This window comes from Nycticebus coucang, chromosome 4 (genome assembly GCF_027406575.1).
Source record: "Nycticebus coucang isolate mNycCou1 chromosome 4, mNycCou1.pri, whole genome shotgun sequence".
NCBI lineage: Eukaryota > Metazoa > Chordata > Mammalia > Primates > Lorisidae > Nycticebus > Nycticebus coucang.
Genome location: NC_069783.1, coordinates 11,140,343 through 11,149,474, shown reverse-complemented (window position 1 = coordinate 11,149,474; position 9,132 = coordinate 11,140,343). Strand labels below are relative to the sequence as shown.

Sequence of the window (9,132 nt, the reverse complement as noted above, 5' to 3'; positions counted from 1 at the left end):
AAAGACTCCCTCTCCCTTCTTCTTTAAGTTTGTATATATTGGGGCAGGGAGAAGGAAAAGACAATTTGTGATACAGCAATTGTTATATTTCCAAAACTGAAGATGCGGAGCATGGGAGAATCCTTTCCCCTACGTCCTATGGGTCAATTTCACCTCCAAGAGCCTGTAAACTCCACTATTGTGTTGCAAAGTTGCCCAGCCCTGCAGGTGGCTGAGAAACAGCTGTGTGTCCTTCCAGATTCATCCTCAGCCTTACCTCTTCTGTAGAATCCTTCTTTGACTTTGTTCCTCCAGGTAGAATTGATTATTCCCTTCTTTGTGGCCTAATGTACCTGCATGTTATCAGTTCAATCATTTTGTTGTAAATCCCTGTCTCACTTGCTTGGTTTCTTCCACTGTAGTAACTAGAACTCTTTGAGGAACAGGCCCTGTGTGTTGAGTGTTAGGTGAATACCTACCTATTCCCCAGTATCCAGTGCTGGCCAGGCCTATGGCAAAAGTCAAGCAAATGTTTGTTTGATGAGTTAATAAATGAATATTCTTGGCCATGGTGTCAAAAATGAAAGCAAGAAATAGGAAATATTCAGAGTTTGAATTCAAACAAAAGCTGTTCACTCATCCATTGATTAACTCTGCAATCACCTTATGATCACTGACTGAGTACCAGGCATTCGGCTGGGCTCCGGAGATGTATTGGTGAACTAATTAACACAGACATGTTTTCCTTATACTCTGGTACAGTGTTTCTCAAAGTGCGATGGAGGAATTACCCACATCAGAATCAAGGGGATGGGGATGTTATAAATGAATATTTATATCATGAATATCATACCCTCTGATCTGCTAAATTAGACTCTCTGGATTTGGGCCCTGGAATTTCCATTTTTAACAAACACTTGATTCTTATATTTCTTCAAGTTTTAGAATTACTGGATTACATGTTGACTTGGTTACATGCAAAGCGTGTCTACTTGGAATAGTTATTCACCACCTCAGAACCACAATTTCCTCATCCGTAAAATGAGACCAACACTGCCCACCACAGAATATAGAGTGAGGACCATAAATCATCTCCTGAAGGCGCCTCCCAGGTGTTTAGTTAATGTTCAGTTATTTTCCAAAGGAAATGATGCTGCAGGTTACTGAGCTCAGGAAATGGCCTGAACATATGATTTTAAAGAATCAAATCTCAATTTCCTATAGTAAAACATACATCCACTGGAAATGAACGACCACTTCAAAAGCTGTCAGTTTTGTCATCTTAGATTTCACCTAATATATTTTCAATTCAATTTGACAACAGTTTATCAAGTACCCACACAAATGTGTATGAACAAAGATGCTGAGGTGACATTCTTGGCTTCCAGTCACTGGTGATCAGATTGGGGATATGGACAGATAGATAGATAGATAGATAGATAGATAGATAGATAGATTAGTCATGGACCAACCCAGGAAACAAAACATTCACAGTCTTGCAAGAAGTTGGTTTTAAGGAATGAAAAGTGGAGAAGCCAATCAGAGCGCAGAGACAAGACAAAAATCGACAAGAGCCGTCGCTGTTCCCAAGCCTTGGCTGGAAGGACAAAGAGGCAGGCAGTGTTATCAGCACCAAGGTGCCCAGGCCACCTGGCACAAGCTGCGGGCGTTATGAGCTTCCCTGGACTGGAGGGACACAGCACAGCGAGCTGCTGCCTGCGCGTCTTTTGAGTTAAGCAGAGAGGCCCAGGTGCCCTGGCTTTGTCCTTCTTCTCACCCTTCCATCTCTTGCCTTTGCCTTTTGTTTGTTGAACCCACGTTGCATCAGCTGATGGGAACCTAGGATGTGAAGCCCAGATAGGGTCAGCCCTCCTAGCAAAGGGCGGGGCTGGCAGGTGGGGAGGTTAGTGCAGCAGGCTGAGCCGAGTGCTCCGACAGAGGAGCGCAGGCTGGGAGAGAGCAGGGGCACGGGCCAGGTGGCTGCCAGGCAGAGCCTTGCAAAAGCACAGAAATGTGATGAGATCCCTGTGGTTTGGCGTCTCAGCCAAGGTCTCCAGTGGAGAGCTTGTGTTTTGCCATAGTTCCCTTCAGTGCTCAGACTCAGGTTCTCGACCCTGGTGACCAAACCTTCAGACAATGGAAGTAGAAGCCCAGACTCCACGCTGCTGTCTCACAGTGACAAACACCATTAGGAGCATGGTCACATCTCACCTTAGTCTAGTCTCTCCTTTCAGTGACAGGTATTTGGAAGCTAAATTACAGTTAAAAGATATTTCATGAGTCTGGGAGCAGGTTGTGGAAGAATGGAAGAATCTTGAAATTGAATGTAGTTCAACTACCTCTCAGTGGGACTTCACCTAAGACCTTACCACGTGCCAGAAACCATGGCGTTATACACCACAAAGAGGGGGAAAGGAAAGAAGGTTGGAGTAAACACTGCCATTACCTGATGACACAATGCTTCCTTGTCACTTTGAATTCTTATTCTAACCATATTGGAAGTGCGTTATAAAACCTTTCGGGCAGAGAAGTGAAAACAAAGGGAACAGCTGAGCTCAAGTTCATGAGTGCAGTTAGTGACCACTGCGACACCACCACCATCTTACTGACAGAATATTTAGGACATCTTTATCTGAGATGCATCTGAATTTCAGAGATGTTAAATATTTCAACAAAAATACGTGTAATAGATTTGATGGAATATGGTGACTTGAAGAGATAGGAATAGTCATGTCAGCCCCTTAAGGGAGCGGGCGATGTTTTATGAATATTGACTTGACCTTGCTCTTGGATTCTCTGTAGGTCCAGGTCCTAGAGGACAACTCCCCATTCTGACCATACAGAAGGGATCAATGTAAATAGTTGAGGTTTCTCTTTCCCTAGACAAAATCACACAAAATCACATCTGTGATTGTACATGCAGAACCACACTTAGGCTACATACAACTAGAGATGACTTACAGTGACCATTTTATTTCCAAATGTTCTTAATTACAATCAGGAAGTTCAGGGATTTTTACTGTCAACAGCATAAAGACAGATCTTGAGTATGTTTTCATGTTACAGGCTAAAAAGTTATATTTCTAACATTTTCTTATTTGGCCCTCGTAATGAAGTTGTAAGGAGACTGATCACCTAATATTGCATTTACTATGACGGTCTCTTTTAACAGACAAGGCAGCAAAGGATCTGTGGGGTTAAGAAATTTTCCCAGAGTTTACCCTGAAGGGGAAAAGCCCAGCTGGGACTCAGAACTCCAAGTTCTATTTACCTGCAACCACAGTGTGCTACCATGTTTTAGAAACAAAAAATGGGTGAGGTGTAGATTTTAGTTTGGGTGGTAATTTTTTTCCAGGAAAAGATAATTAGGTTATCTTTAAGGAAATTTTACAGCATTTAAAACTGAGAAGAAAGGAAAAATGAGTTTTCATTTCACATAGATATCATTTTAAACTAGAAATGGTTTCAGTGTCTCTGGTTGCACTGAGAAGCTACGAAGGGCTGAGAACTTTGCTATAGTCTCATGATATGCATAATATGTACTGGGGAACTTCATTTATAGCTCTGAGATGCTGAAGAAAACATAATCATTTTAATTGTCTATTATTGTGTAGTAAATCACTCAACATTTAGTGCTAAGATGACAATGATTTATTTGCTCTCATTTGCATTTTTCTCTTAGCAGATGGCTTGTGTGGCTTCTTACAGTGGTCAGCTGGGTCACTCTTAGGGTTACATTCAGCTGGTGTTGGGCTGGCCAGGAAGGGCAAGGGATCCTCACATGCCTGGGGTTGTGGAACTGGCTCTTCACTGAGGCCTTCTTTCTGCTACATGTGACCTGCTTTCTCCTGCAGTATAGCTGGACCTCTTCCCATGATGGCTCCAGGGCCCCACAGAGTGGAAGCCAATGGGCCTCTTTGGGGGTAGGCCCAGATTGGCATAGGGTCCCTTCTGCTGCATTCTGTGGATCAAAGCACACAGGTTGGGCCAGGTCAGATTCAATGGGGGGGGACTCCACTTCTTGAGGGACAAGTGGCAGGTAAGTACAGGGAGGGGAAAAGTTGTTGGCAACTGTCTTTATAGACCACCTGTATCAATATTCTAAATGCATGGCTTAGGAATAATGTCAAAGAGAGTAAATACTTTTCAGAGATACCAAAAGAGAAAAACCATGAGCAGTTAAGAATACCCACTCTCCTCCAGCCCATGACCTCGAGGCACCACCTGACAGGGCAAAGCAGGTCAGGCCTGGAGCTGACTAAGCGGCAGAACAGCAGAACTGTTTCATTGCAGCAAGACTTTGACCTTGAAAATTCTTCCAGACCTCCAATGAACCAACACTATCCTTTTGCAATTTTGCATTTTTTTTTATTAACTCCTCCAAGATTTCATGTTAAACTTGGCAATGATCAAGAATTGTTGCCTGTGATGTGTCTTCATAAAACCTGTAGTGAGAGTCCTGGCTTTGCAGTTTCCTAGCTTTCTGATGTTGCAGGGTAAGCCCCGGGGCTCGTCTGAACACCATTTTCTTGGTCTTTGATTTGGGCAATCGTGCCTTCCAGGGGGAGAAATCAGTATCACTTTTCTTTCTCATTCTTTTCCACTCTCCTTCACTCCTTTCTTCTTTCCTTTGTGGATAACTCTGCCTAGTTCTATGTGATGTTTTAAATGCCCTTGCATTTAGCTTTGATAGTTCGCAAATATAAACACAGTTCCTGGAACACCTTGGGACATATTATAAATGTTTTAAGTATAAATAAATGACCAAATGAATGAATTTTATGAAGCATTTTGGCTTATATTCAAGGAGATGTACTATTTGAGGGACATGAGCATATGAGCCCAGATCTGCTACTACCAGTGCCTGTGGGCTGCCATTCACAATGATGCAGGATATTCTGAGGCCTCTACCCAGTCCTGAGACATTGTGTCATTGCCGAAAGAGCACTCTTGTCATTCCTCTGAGTCCTGCATCCTCAAAAGGGGAAAGGACTGCTCAGGTGGAAATTAAAGACCCCTAGAAAAGAGAACAAGTGATTTGCAGTCAGTGGTGTTGAGGAAGGCAGTGAGATAGTGGTTAAGAACGTGCATTCCAGAGTCCATCAAACTGGAATCAGATCTCGGCTCTGCTTCTTTCTTCTTGTTTCAGTGCTGGGGTGCAGAGTGGCCAGTGGGGGCAGAGGAAGCAGGAAAGGGTGACCGCACCTCATGCACATGTGCTCCGTGAAGCCAGGAACAGCAGGCCTCACCCTGCTTTTCCTCCCCCCACCTGCTGGAATGACAAGCCTCTCTAAAACCCAGAGTTTTAACCTTGCAGCCATTATCCTAAGTGATGTAAAGCAGGAACAGAAAACTAAATGTCACATGTTACCACTTAAAAGTGCGAGCTACACTGTGGCTACTCAAGGGCCCACAGCTCAGTAAAATGGATAGCAGCGGGAAGGTCCCTATGGGGTACCACAGACACTATCTGGGTGACGGGTACATCAAAAGCCCAGACTTCTCCACTTAGAATGGCTATGTGCAACAGAATTCAACTTGTACCCCTGAGTCTATTAAAATAAAAAAATAACAATGAAGTTACATATTTGGCATAGAATATTGTCGTGATAGATGAACCAGTTACTTTGTGTGAGTTGGAGTTTCTAAAGAATGTGTTGGTCTCTGCCATGCACTTTTCTAAGAGATTTTTCAAGAGGTGTTTGACTTTATTTAATATTACACCCATATTAATTTTATACTGCTACATCCACATAAAATATGTTTTTCTTACATGTCACCAGAGGGACACGGAGTAGGCCACACACAGGGGCGGTATTATATTGGACTTCACACAGTGAGTGCTTTACTCCTGTGGGCACCGTGCCAGGCCCCTCCTTACCTCCAGGCCCGGGACAGCCCTCGGCAGCAGATGTCATTATTCCCCTTTAACAAAGAAGGCCCCCACCCTACTGGGCCCTGCCCAGCCAGTACCCGGAGGAACAGGAATTGCAGTCTGGCTGCAGCTGACTCCACAGCTTTGCTCATTTTCTCGTTCACACCCATTCCTCAAAGCCCAGAGTTACATAAAAAGGCGACTTCCCTTCTTAGGCTTCCTAAGAAGTATTCTCTGTGAAACGGAAATTTGGAACGTCTGATTCTAGCATATGCCATTCCATGTGATGGCACGGCAGGCTGGCTGCTGGGTCCCACAGGACGGAGGTGGGCACAGTCCAGAGATGATGCTCTTGACCGGCCAGCAGATCTTGGCGGGTCTCTGCTGAATCCTCCGCTATCCTGTCATCCTCCGCAGTAAACAGGGTGGTGGAAAACGTGGAAGAGTGAACAGAATCTATACCCCATGCCTGTCCCATTTTGAATATCAGTTAAAAGAGTGGCAAGGTCATGTGGATATCAAGTCCATTATTTCTTTTTACTGCAAAGCTTGTCAATGACATTAACTTTTTTTTTTTATCACCCCTCTTTATCTGCCAAACAGGATCTGGACCCAAACCTTCTCTGGCTTCAGGGGAAGGATTTGTTTGTGAATCCTATTAATGCTAGAGATGGTTCATCATCCATACGCTTATAAGGTACAGAGCCAGCTCGACACCTATAGCTCAGCGACTAGGATGCCGGCCACATACACCAAGGCTGGTGGGTTCAAACCCAGCCTGGGCCTGCTAAACGACAATGACAACTACACAATAAATAGCCAGGCATTGTGGTGGGCACCTATAGTCCCAGCTACTTGGGAGGCTGAGGCAAGAGAATTGCTTAAGCCCAAGAGTTTTGAGGTTGCTATGAGCTGTGATGCCATGGCACTCTACTGAGGACAACATAGTAAGACTCTGTCTCAAAAATAAATAAATAGTCTCAAAAATAAATAAATAGTCTCAAAAATAAATAAATAAATAAATATAGTACAGAGCGTTTGCGAGGCTAGTGGGTGCACAGGTTCACTGAAAGAGACTCCAGACTCCACTGCTGATATGTGGGGGTGTCACAGGTCAGAGTGGAGGCCAAGATTAGTAACAAGTCAGTAAGACTCTCCTTTTACTGGAGAAAACATTAGCAACCCCAAGCTACTGGTTTGCGCAAGGCCCCCTATGTGAATTTTTTAAGACATTGACTCTGAATCCACAGGCATTCCCACTATAATTCTACCTCAGGTCACTTTGCAGCCATGGAGGATCCTTACTGCTAATCATAGAAACTTCCATTTACCCCAGTCAGCTTTTTTTTTTTTATTTGCATGCACATTTGCTTTTGAGCTTGCTTTGTTGTGTAAAATTCTGTCCCTTTTTTTGCCACTCCCTTCTTTTCAGACTGATGCACTACGGTTTTTCAAAAGCCAGCTCAAATGCTATCTTCCTTCCTGACTGCTCACAGGTCAAAACTGGCTGTCTTCTCTCCAGAATCCCACCATCACCAACTGGTCTGTGCTTTAGCACAGCTGAACCACTGCACAACACATCTGTTTTCATTAATCCCTCTGCTTCAGTGAGTTCGTCAGGGCAGGGTTAAGGCCTTGTTCGTATTTTCACTTGGTCACCCAGTGCCCATCAGGGTTTCCTGAACATGGAGATGACCTGAGCAAATATTTGCTGAAGAAGCGAACTTCACATGTTTAATTGACATATTTCCTGCTTTGTTCAGGAAAGCACCTTGAAAGGAAAGACAGAATGCAAGAATGAGGGAGGGAGGAGAGGGAGAAGGGAAAAGAAAAATATTAAGAGAACGGAAAACTAAAGCTTGGAAGTAATAAAATACAGAGGAATAGGACGTGGGCATCTCCCGTCACCCGTGGGTAACTGTGCTCACTAGGTCTTGTATGGTCTCTGATCCTTTGGCTGAATGTCCAGAGGCCCCAGGAAGGAGGCAAATACCAGGATGTGGTTTTATTTCTGCCCTAGTGTGGGATTGGGAGGGTGGAGGCTTCAGGCTTCCCAGCATTTCAGGGCTAAGGTTACTGGCCCTCCCCACTCCCAGACCCTGTAACTCCTTGGCCCCTTCCGCAGGGCCCACTAGCCATGCTGAGGCAGACACAGGTCTTCTGCTGTCTTCCTTAGTTTAAAGTGGAATTTATGATGCCGTATTTGTTTCTGCAGCTACCTGACCTGGCCATCTGCCCTCAGGCCAGTTCCATGTGTGCATTTCTGGAAGCCAACAGCTCTTTCCAAGTTTTCTATTCACCTAGCATCTGTTGGCATTAGAGTTATTTCCAGTTTGATCGATTACAAATAAAGCTGCTATGAACACTTCATATCTGTTCTTTTTTTCTGGACTAAATTAGTAAGAATAGAATGGGTTCTATGGCCAATGCACATTTAACTTTTTAAGGGCACGAGAAAGACCTGCCTCCCCTCCCACCGTAAAATAGTTATGAGGGACACTGTTCAGCACAGAGGGACTTTTGGGTCCACTGAGTTCTGTTCAGCTGAGCTGTCATTGTTTTTCCTTCAGGCTGTCTGGCCGTTATGCTAACCAGAACAACAAGCATAGCTGTTTAACATTTATGCCCTGTGGCTTATTTTGGACAATTTAATCAATATTTCATCAGAAAATTGTTTTTTAGCCCTTTAGAAATGTGATTTTTTTACAAGACTGTTTGCATTTTTGAGTCGGATCATTCTTCAGAACCATGCTACTTATTTTTATTTACAATAAGCTAAACACATTTAAATAGAATTCGGTACATACATACACACACACCCTCATGAAACCATCACTACACTGGGGATAATGAATCTATTCTGCATCCCCCAGAAGTTTCCTCCTCTTCTTCTGTGATCCCTCGTCCCAGCTTCTAGCTGTGTCCAGACAAGGACGTGCTTTCTCTCTCTGCACATTGGTTCACATTTCCTAAGGGTGTACCTGAATGAAATTACACAGGATATGCTTTTCTTTAGTCTGTCTTCTTTCGCTTAGCATAATTGTTTTTAGATTCATCTGTATCGTAGCATTATAAAATATGTACCACCATTCGTTTTTCTATTCACCTAGTATCTGTTGGCATTAGGGTTATTTCCAGTTTGATCGATTACAAATAAAGCTGCTATGAACACTTCATATCTGTTCTTTTTTTCTGGACTAAATTAGTAAGAACAGAATGGGTTCTATGGCCAATGCACATTTAACTTTTTAAGGACTTGCCACAACTGATTTCTAAAG

General features: G+C 43.6%; 1 long non-coding RNA gene across 1 annotated transcript in view; it reads left to right on the top strand.

The window, feature by feature from the left end:
* The first annotated feature begins 4,411 nt into the window (after positions 1-4,411).
* LOC128583883 (uncharacterized) overlaps positions 4,412-9,132 on the top strand; it is a 66,738-nt gene continuing 62,017 nt past the window's right edge. The window contains exon 1 of the long non-coding RNA XR_008379575.1: positions 4,412-4,475. This is a non-coding gene — a long non-coding RNA (uncharacterized LOC128583883). The remainder of the gene's footprint in view (positions 4,476-9,132) is intronic.